This window comes from Rhipicephalus sanguineus, chromosome 10, assembly GCF_013339695.2.
Source record: "Rhipicephalus sanguineus isolate Rsan-2018 chromosome 10, BIME_Rsan_1.4, whole genome shotgun sequence".
Taxonomy (NCBI): domain Eukaryota; kingdom Metazoa; phylum Arthropoda; class Arachnida; order Ixodida; family Ixodidae; genus Rhipicephalus; species Rhipicephalus sanguineus.
Window position 1 is genome coordinate 82,435,687 of NC_051185.1, and position 11,689 is coordinate 82,447,375.

Sequence of the window (11,689 nt, forward strand, 5' to 3'; positions counted from 1 at the left end):
AATGAGGAACAATACAAAGCAAGAGTGCAGCATTGTTGCAGTCATCTTATTTTTGGCTCTGATAAAATCTGTACGTTGCACGCAATCGCGAAGTCGCAGCAACAGAACTTCGAGTTCGACGCCAGCGCTTCGACATGAAGAATCGGAATGGCGGTTTCATAATTATTGCTAAGGGCTTTGTTTAAACAATCTCACTTGGCTGGAGCAGTCGAGCAGCCGGCTGCGGACTCCAGCAACAGCAGTAATTGCGTTCAAAATTTGTTTTACACGAGCGCCATGGGCGCACACGCTGCGTGGCCACCGCAGGTATTACCACTTTGTTAGCCTGTAAGCTTTGCGCTGGTGATGGCGTACCACATGCGTCCTTTCTTGCCTTATTGCGTGCTGTGTGTGCAACGTGATGCTGAGAAAAAACAAAATACGAAGTGTAGGTAGCTATGCAGCATAAGTTATCGCATTTCTGGCAATACACGCTTAGGGAATCTGAAGCAGCCATTTTTTTACGTAGTGCGCAGTCGATGTGAATACATTAGTGAGTTTGCAAGAATCGCCCCATGTTACAATCACAAAAAAATCGTATAATTTAGAGCTGCGTATGGTGCATCCCTGTATTTTACGTTTCATTAAAAAGCGTCAAAGTGCAAAAGCCTCGAATACAACAAAAAAATATCACTGGTAGAGGTTTCAAATTTTAATGACCAGGCGTGAGGTAGCAACCAACGAAGTTGTAATATTCAGCAAATTAAACATGCTCTATAGAACGGACGGAGCCTAGAAGCAGTGATGAGAAAACTAGGCACAAGCGAACACCAGATCTGTGCACTAAGGGACAAGAACGGCAACAACGCTACCAATATGGATAAGATACTTAAGGTAGCTGAGGGGTTCTACAGAGATCTGTACAGCGGACTGGCCAACCAGAACGATAATGAAAAAGGAGGAGCCCCGACAAATGAGACATCGCGCCAGTAAGAGGTAGAATAGAAATGATTGGAGGGAATGCAGAGGCAAAGACGCTGGTCAGTTCATCAGGCCTGCTGAAAGTCAGTGTACAGATTTTACTAGAAAAAGGTAGCACTCGGTATACGAAGGGTCTCCGACAGTGAGCGCAACATAATGTTGGAAGAATGTTAACGTCAACTGAATTCATTAAAATTGGACGCCCTGAACCTGCAGAATTACAGGCCGATTAGCTTGCTGTCTATTGCATAAAAACCATTTAGAAAGGTAATCGCTGACAGAAAGATGGTCACCTTGCAATTTTGTCAACGAACGTACCAAGCAGGATTTTTTACACGCTACTCGACAATATACCATACTTGGCTCTGTCACTTAGGTGACAGAGAAATGCGCTGAATATAACCAACCCCTATATATATATAGCCTCCATATATTACGAGAAAGCATCTGATTCGGTCGAGGTTTCAGCAGTGATGCAGTCATTACAGAATAAGAGAGTAGACACAGAATATATGTATATATGTACTGTATAATCCTCTTGGGAGAAATCTACAGTAGTTACGCAGCTACAGAGTTTCCATGTGCCAAAGCAAACTAGGAGCAAACTAGGTCTTTGTAGTAGGGCTCTAACAAAGTAGGGCCGTAGTACAGAGAGTCCTAGTTTGTGTTTGTGAATATGGTACTCCGAGATGCTACTCCTAAGCTGCGTTGCAAATAAGCATCGTGGCTTGTTACACCTCCATCAGTGCGGTAAGTCAGAGCGTGTAATTGAATATTAAAAACCTAATAAAAATAACGTCAGCTTGATAAAGTATCATCGACTGATTACAAAACTACCCGAATGATAATTCGCTACAGCTATTTAATTGTATCTAAATTGTTACGTAGGAGTCTCTCGATGGCTTGTAGGGGGTCTATCTGCCGACGAGGTTTGGAAATAGGAGGTTTTAAGCTGACGGAGTAACGAAACGATGGCCCAAGCGATGAATACACAAATTCATGCGTCCAGGTAATCGTATTGGCGTCTGCGCTAGCTTAGCTCTCTGTCCATCATTGGTAACTATATATACGTCATAAGTTAAATTACAGGGGGCACCGGCATCGAAAATCGGGCCTCCTGATTATGGCCGGGAGATAAGCACGTCACCATACAGCGAAATGAAAACAAAGATCTTGAGCATGACAGTCGATAGCGCCAAGTACGTACATGTCTTTTCATTGGTCTAGTTACACAGAGCGTCGTTTGCCTGTGACCGGCAAAACCGTGACCGGAGGTACTGCGAATGATTGCGGTTGGTGGCATACTTCACAAATTGCCAATGATGCCCTTGACTTCCATTTGGCATAGGACGGAGCGAAAACCTTATTTCGAATAGCTGCGATGAAGAAGAAAGTCGGGAAAAGCTGTACAAGGTCAGCTGCTATAAACACACTCATTTTTTGGCCTGTAGTGTAAGCAGAGTTATAGTGGCCGACTTGACATGAAAGCGGCTGAAAACGACAGGGCATACACTGTTAATGCGTTTGAGCAACACGCATGTTTCCATTGTTGTTATTCGAGACGAGTGTTGAGAACTTGTGATAATGGAGATTGTGCACTATCTTATTCCCCAGATGTGTCTACTTATTAAGGCGAAAGCCTTAAATGCCTCCTCAAACACGAAATTCAACCGCCAGCCTCGGCGTCGGTGTTCCGCAGCGTCGGGGACGAGTGATGCCCAAAATCATCATCATGTGATGTCGTCACCATATGACGTCACATGATGCATATATCACATGACATCGTAGCTTGGTCAAAAGTGGGCAGATCGCGGAGGCAGGATGCAATGCAAAGCCAGGTGAGGTGCCTCCGATCCTGGAGGCAATGCATAACCACGCCATGTACGCAAAGCTTTCGGAGTGTGGCGGGGCAGGCTCAATACATCGACTGAAAAGAAGATGGCTTTCGCCTTCGAGTCGCCTTAAGTGAATGCATAAGGGACCCTGTGAGATTTTTTTTTTTTGATGTCACTGAACACGACATTATGCTTCCCTTCCTATTACTAGTGCACATGACCATACTGTTCACAAATGCGCACTAAAATTTGTTTTTTTTTGTAAGTAAACGTAGCAAAGACTTTGAAATATTATGCGAGGCGAAATCTTAATTGTGAGCGAAGTAATAATAAGGCTTGGATCTTACGTGCCAAAATCGCGATATGATTACGACGCACGCGATAGTGGGGGACTTCACATTAATTTTGACCACCTCGCGTTCTTTGACTTGCACCTAAATCTAAGCGCACGAGTGTTCATCGCACTAAGCCCCCATCGAAATGCCGCCGTAGTGGCTGGGAATTGAACCGGCGCCCTCGAGCTCAGCAGCGCGACGCCCTATATATTAAGCTACTACGGCGGGTCTCTGAGCGAAACAAACTTCTGGGTATTTCAAACACGAATGCCGAGTAGCAGCCACTAGTAGTCTTGCGGTTCCCGGTGTCTTTTTTTTTATATTGCCACGCCCACTTCTTGTCTTGTTTTGATGTATTCGGGTTTGACCGGCAGGGACGGCTATCAACGCTCGACGCTGTGCGCGAAGCATTGTTCGAGAAGCTTCACGTCTATAGTAGATCGTTCTGTTAAGATTGCGCCCCGCACGCGAATGTTCCAGCTTTGTCTAATGATAACGCCGCCACCAGCGATATTGCTGGAAAGTTCGATACCGCCTGTATAAAAGCCGACGCGATTGACCGCTTGTCAGTTGATCGACGGACGACGCCCTGTTCGCCGCTATCATTGTACAGCGTGTATTGCTGTAGCTCTAGTTCTCATTTTCCGGCCACAAGTTCGGCCAAATAAACAGTTTCATCCTGCAAACGCCGACTGCTGTCTTCGTCGACGTCACGACCACGTGACAATGTAGTACGCAGAGTCAAACGCGCCGAGTAATCTGCACATGTAATGTTTATTCAGGTGTGTGTGAGATAGGAAATTGTTCAAGAGATGGCAGCGGAAATGCGCAAAAAACACGAAACTCTATCGGACTGATTGATTTGTATTGAACAGTAACCCATGGAGAAGCATCAGCGAATCTAGGTTAAGGCTTGGCAATATGTCATTTATTAAGTTCACTGCGTATTTTTCTGGACGTCCTGAGGATGCCTTTGACAGCCCGAGTTATAAATACGGTATACTATTTGACCTCTTGCAGCCTGAGTAAAACGCAGTTTTCATTTTGCATGAGGTCTCGCTTGTATTGAAGAATCTCGCACGCGGAGATCGTAACGGATGTTGTTACCTAGAAACGAAGAAAAAGAATGTCAAATTTAGCGGAGTACCAAATAAATCTTAAAGCCTCATATATAAATGAGGTAGAAAGAAGCTTCTCATAAAACGAGTACCAATAGCAATAAAATTTCAAATCTTATTGTCGCCTTGACATGTAGACAATATTTCTAGTTCTTAGTTATGTTAAGTTTGAGTTTTATTTTTATTTGTTCAAGCTCACCCCAAAGATAATAGACGTCCCGTAAGCTTTCTGTATTTCTTAACGGCCACCCACTCGTTCCCATGAGCGGCAAGTAGATATAAATTTCAGTAACAAGACTTCCCTGTTTTTTTTTTCCAAGCAATATATCCCTTCGACTTTTTGTAAGTCTGGTTTCACAATGACCCCCTGAATTGCCAAGCTGTAAAGAATGACATACAATTTTGAAACAACCATCGATATCTTCAAAACGAAAAAAAAACATTTGCGTCTCGATCGGCAACCCCACTGTCAAAGCCCTAAGGGAAAACCAATAGCGGTTCACTCCGATCTTCTCTAGATTCGCATAGAGATTATAATGAATCAGTTTAAAATAATGGCACGAAAATTCAGCGGTTATGTAGCGAAGAGGAACAACACTAGTAGGATTTCATTACCAGCGCGTCTCTCGGGATCGCCGCTTGTACTCGAGTCGTTTCTCTGCTTTCGGTGATCGTGCTACTGGGTAATAAATAGCTTTACAAGTGGCTTACAAGTTCCAGCGCTCTCAAACGGCCTCGTAGGACAAGCTGAGCTTCGGACCACTTGACCAGTTGTAGGCTGATTATTTGCAGCGTTGATAAACGGGACTTCAGCAAACTCCAAGCGTAGCTGTACACCCATACCAACAATATGGTGGATGGCATTCTTCTGAGCAAATTAAACTATGTTATAATTGATCACCCCATTCCGAGCGTGTGCAAGCACAGAAGCTCGCAGAAGCTCGCAGCTCCACAAACTTCATCTTTGTCTTGAATTACCTCGCCGCACTTTTCCTATATAAGAACCTTTATTTAATACTGCTGTAACGTAACTTTGAGAGTGACATATCAGAAGTGAGCAGCGAAATCAACCATGTAATGTAAAACATTTTTGAAGCAGTTAATAATCCAGCATGGCTTATTATTACGTCATTTCGCTAAGCGTTACGAGAACAAAGACGTGTTGGTGTTGATGCTGACATTTGTTCGTATGGCAGATCATTTGAGAAGAAAGCATCAAGTAACACAATGCCCTTCGGTGGAAACACAAACGCGGGATGGTACTATTGGTAGAATTATATGAAAAATAAATCTGCTTTTAAAAGCAATCGTTAGTTTATCTAAAAAACATCACTTTCAGGAACACAATGGTAGAAAGAGTAGAGAGCTAAAATAAGACCTAAAAAAGAAACTGATGAGTACCTCAAATTTCAAAATGCGAGATTCGCCAAGAGTAGCCAATCTAACGCAAAAACAGCCGCCATTGTTCATGTAGCCAGAACTGTGTCATATTAAACATGACCTAGTGTCCGTATTTTGCGCGTAAATATGGCAATCAATGATAAACGATAGCGCAAATGCGTCATAACAAACCAGGACACAATGAGCGCTAGCTTCCAGTGTTCGATAAACAGCGGTTCATTAACAATTAGGTGACATCACGTAACAGCAAAAATGGCATTTTTAGGAGGTAAACCTCCTTATTATCCAACAGAAATAAATCAGTGCTCAAATGTCTAGCCCAAGACCTAAAATCAAGTTTTCCTCCATATTATGGCATACATGCAGCGATGGCGTAGTGGGTAGAACATCAGCTTCGCATGCAAGAGGTCCGTGGTTCGAATCCCGGTGCCGGACAATTCCCAACCGGATTAAAAAAAAATCCGCGTGATGATGGAATTGTGTAAATGGCCTGGGGTGCAGCCTCACTGGCGACCACAGCCAGCAATGCACTCCCTCACCAGAGCAGGATTGGCCACCCTGGTGTAGTACTTGGCCACTACCTCCCACATGAATATACCAATTAACCCTCGGCCCTCAGTCCCCAGCGGCTGCGAAGCAACTGACCAAGGCGGCGGTCAGACCTGCGACGCAGCAGAGGGTGCTAAGAATCTCTGGGTCCGGACAGGCCGCAATTGGAATCTGAACTTGGCTACATATAACGCTAGAACCTTATCTAGTGAGGCGAGTCTAGCTGTACTATTCGAGGAATTAGAGGGTGTTAAATGGGATGTAATAGGGCTCAGTGAGGTTAGGAGACCACAGGAGGCTTATACAGTGCTGAAGAACGGACACGTCCTATGCTATCGTGGCTTAGCTGACAGAAGAGAACTAGGAGTGGGGTTCCTTATTCATAAAAATATAGCTGGCAATATAGAGGAATATTATAGCATTAATGAGAGGGTTTTATGTATCGTGATTAAGTTTAATAAGAGGTACAGGATGAAGGTGATACAGGCCTACGCGCCTACATCGAGCCATGATGATCAACTGGTTGAACGCTTCTACGAAGACGTAGAATCAGCAATGAGTAGGGTAAAGACACAGTATACTGTACTGATGGGCGACTTTAATGCAAAAGTAGGCAAGAAGCAGGCTGGAGAGCATGCAGTTGGGGAATATGGCATCGGCTCTAGAAATGCCAGAGGGGAGTTACTAGTAGAGTTCGCACAACGCAATAATTTACGGATCTTGAATACCTTTTACAGAAAACGGACTACTCGTAAGTGGACGTGGAGGAGTCCTAATGGCGAAACTAAAAATGAAATAGACTTCATAATGTGCGACCACCCGGGCATTATACAGGATGTGGAAGTAGTTAACAAGATCCGATGCAGTGACCATAGAATGGTAAGATCTAGAATTCAACTAGACGTGAGGAAGGAACGGCAGAAACTGATACGCAAGAAGCCGTATAATGAACTAGCTCTGCGAGGGAAAGTACAGGAATTCAGAGTTTCACTTCAGAATAGGTACGCGGCTTTAACCGAGCAAACCGACCTTAGCGTTGACGCAATGAATGATAATCTGACTAGTATCATTAAGGAGTGTGCAGTGGAAGTCGGGGGTACAGTCGTTAGACAGGACACTGGTAAGCTATCCCAAGAGACGAAAAACCTCATTAAGAAACGTCAAGCTATGAAAGCCTCAAATGCAACAGACAAAATAGAGCTGGCGGAGCTTTCGAAGTTGATCAATAGGCGTAAAGTAGCCGATATAAGAAAGTTTAATATGGAGAGAATTGAGCATGCTCTAAAGAACGGAAGAAGCCTCAAAGCTACGAAGACAAAACTGTGCATAGGCAAAAATCAGATGTATGCATTAAGGGACAAGGATGGCAAGGTCACAACCAATATGGATAGAATAGTTGAGGTAGCGGAAGAGTTCTACAGAGATCTGTACAGCAGCCGAGACAGTCAGGTTGATAATGTAAGAAGCAGTAATATCCCAGAGGAATCTGACATCCCACCAGTATTAACAGGAGAAGTAAAGAAAGCCCTAAAGGGAATGCAAAGAGGCAAAGCCGCTGGTGAGGATCAGGTAACATCAGACCTGTTGAAAGACGGTGGAGAGATTATGTTAGAGAAACTGGCCACCCTGTATACGAAGTGTCTCTTCGACAGGGAGGATACCAGAATCTTGGAAGAATGCCAACATCATCTTGATCCATAAGAAAGGGGACGTCAAGGACCTGAAAAATTACAGGCCCATCAGCTTACTGTCCGTTGTCTACAAGCTATTCACAAAAGTAATTGCTAACAGAATTAATACGACATTAGAGTTTAATCAACCAAGGGACCAGGCAGGATTTCGTACAGGCTTCTCAACAATAGACCATATTCATACTATCAATCAGGTGATAGAGAAATGCGCGGAATACAACCAACCCCTATACATAGCCTTCATAGATTACGAGAAGGCATTTGATTCGGTGGAGACATCAGCAGTCATGCAAGCACTGCGGAATCAGGGCATCGACGAAGCCTATATAAACATAATGGAAGACATCTACAGCGCATCCACAGCCACTATAGTCCTTCATAAAGAAAGCGACAGAATCCCAATAAAGAAGGGCGTACGACAGGGAGACACGATCTCTCCAATGCTATTCACCGCGTGTTTACAGGAGGTTTTCAGGGCCCTAGATTGGGAAGAATTAGGGATAAGAGTTAATGGAGAGTATCTCAGTAACCTGCGATTCGCTGATGACATTGCATTGATGAGTAACGCGGGAGACGAATTACAGCTCATGATTACTGAACTGGATACGGAAAGTAGAAGAGTAGGTCTGAAAATTAATATGCATAAAACTAAAGTAATGTGGAACAATCTTGGCAGAGAACAGCGCTTTGCGATAGGTGGCGAGACGCTGGAAGTTGTAAAGGAGTACGTCTACTTAGGACAGGTAGTAACCGCGGAGCCGAACCATGAGAGTGAAATAACTAGAAGAATAAGGATGGGATGGGGCTCATTCGGCAAGCACTATCAAATCATGAATGGTAGTCTACCACTATCTCTCAAGAGGAAGGTATATAACAGCTGCATCTTACCGGTACTTACCTACGGAGCAGAAACCTGGAGACTTACAAAGAGGGTTCAACTTAAATTGAGGACGACGCAGCGAGCGATGGAAAGGAAAATGATAGGTGTAACCTTAAGAGACAGGAAGAGAGCAGAGTGGGTCAGGGAACAAACGGGGGTTAAGGATATCATAGTTGAAATTAAGAAGAAGAAATGGATATGGGTCGGCCACGTAGCACGTCGGCAGGATAACCGGTGGTCATTAAGGGTAACTGACTGGATTCCAAGAGAGGGCAAACGCGTGAGGGGAAGACAGAAAATTAGGTGGGTAGATGAGATTAAGAAGTTTGTAGGTATAACGTGGCAACAGAAAGCACAGGACCGGGTTGATTGGCGGAACATGGGAGAGGCCTTTGCCCTGCAGTGGGCGTAGACAGGCTGATGATGATGATGATGATGGCATACAAGAGAGAGACAATAAACGAGAGAAAGGCAGGGAGGTCAACCAGAATTGCAGCACCCGGATTGCTACCCTACACTAAGGGGAGGAGGAAAGAAAGATGGAAAGGAAATCGGAGAGAAGAGCAAGCGCGCGATAAGAAAATATAAACAAAATGAAGGTGTAGAGCGAGAGTACTAAAGCCTATTCAATAGGCCACTGGCACGCAAAAAGTTCAGTAAGGCCTTAATTGATTTTCGGTGTGAAAACCGTTCGGGTCGACATTTTAGCCCCGACTGTTCCGACAGGGGTCTGTCGTCAAGGCGGGCCAACACAGCAGCTGGCGACAGTCTGTGCGAGCTGTAGCGAGGCAAGTGACAAAGAACGTGGTCTATCGTTTCTTCGCTGTCACACTGGCTGCAAGCAGCCCTACGAGATGGCCACGATCCTTTCGCACTACTGCGCATGCATTAAAAGAAAGCTTACAACCACATTACGTACAATGAACCACTAGATGTGAAGCATCTTATAGCGGAGTTCATACCGGTGGTGGTGGTGGCTGGCGGCGTGACCACCCTTACTGCGCATGCGCAAACCCTCTCCACTTCTCCTCCCCTTTCCCCCTCCCTTTCCCTTTCCCCCCTCTCCTCCCCCTCTCCCCTTTTCCCCTCACCACTCCCCCTCTGAAACGCGGGCTCTACATGCCAAAACACTGCTTCGCATCGCCTCATGGTACCCTTTAGCGGGAGATGATGTGATCTTTTTTTTTTTCATTATTTGTATTCGCACAGGCAGAGCCGATCTTTCTGGCATCGACCCATGTGCACAAACCGCGCCGGAATGTCTGAAAACCTTCCAGATTAATAAAGACGATAGTCCTTCTTGGGGAACTTAAACGCAGAAATTTTGGCCTGTCTGCCTGTCTTTCTGTTTGTCTGTCTGTCACCCGATTCAGCGACCCGGCCAAAGATGAACCACTTGCTTACCGGCCACCCATCTTGAACTTGTACGGCTGTTCATACTTGTGAACGTTGTCGATCAAAAAGTAAATATTACGCATATCTGGGGCGCAACATCACTATGTAAGTATAAGGTGGTGCGTTCCTTTAATAGTAAATACATAGATACGTAATTCTAAAGACCCTAGTTTCTGAAGCTGCGCTGAAAACGCGGCTGCGCTGAAAATACCTATGCGCGCCGAAGAACGCCCTCTGCCACGGAGGAAGGAAACCCTCTGCACAAGCTCATGTTTCCCGACGTATTGCCAGATGGTGCCCATATCTCCCGCAGTGCCTTCTCTATCGTCTTTACACGGCATTTGCAGCGGAGCACGCATATACGCCGCCAAATTTTTCCAGATTAACGATAACGACATACGCTCTCGTACAGGCGAGATCTTAACAACGGCACATGACGAGTCTCCAGCCAAATAGAACAACCTTTCGGTACACAGTTGCACCCCACCTGAAAGGAAAAATATAGTTAGGATTGTTATTTGCAATAATTCTTTAGAAATCTTTTTGATACAAAGATGCAGCTATGAATGGAAGGTAATTATTATGACATATAAAACACGATATCTAACTAATAATTAACTTGATGCAGTAGGCGGTACTTTAATAAAGGCTCCTATCTACAGTATGCTCAATGCACTTGGCCACAGCATCCACCCGCAAGGAATGGTGAGCAAATATGCGCTTAGTGGCGGGGTCGAATCCTCGCCGCGGCGGCCGCATTTTCGATGAAGGCGAAAATGCTTGAGGCCCGTGTGCTTCGATTTAGGTGCACGTGAAAGAACCCCAGGTGGTCGAAATTCCCGGAGTCCTCCACTAAGGTATAACTCATAATCAAATGGTTTTGGGACGTTAAACCCCAACAATTATTAATCATGCACTCAGATTTTAGCTCCTTTGTCACTAGATAGAGAAACGAAGGGGAAAGGCAGGGAGGTTAACCAAGCTTTGACTAGGTTGGCTACCCTACACTTGGGGTGGGGGAAGGGGAATAATAGAAAGGAAAGGGTAGAGAAGAAAGAAGAGTAAGAAAGACATGGATGAACAGTTAGCTTGGAACTACACAACACGAACTCGCGCTGTTAGTTCACAGGCGCTTGTGAAGTTCAGTGGTTCTCAAGAAGCACAAGAGGGCTTTCGTGGCCTTGCGCGTATGCGAGATCGTAGGCCAAGGTCCCAGGATCTTCTTTTCTGTGAGTGGTCTTGAATCCAGGTGTCGGAGCTTGGCTTCCATACTACGCCGTTGAGCCTGCTATGATGGGCAGTGGCATAGAATATGTTCAAGCGTCTTCTCGCAGGTGCAAATGTTGCATGCCGCACTGCTGGCCACGAATACGCGTTCGTAAATGCCCACGCCCAACTGCATGCGAAGTTTGCAAACGAAGTTGCAACTTTGGGAAAGCCGAATACAGGCGCGCGTTCGAAAAACCCTGCGTATTCCATTGTAGAAGCGTGATATGGCGTGCGAGTGATTCAGTCGTCGCGCGGC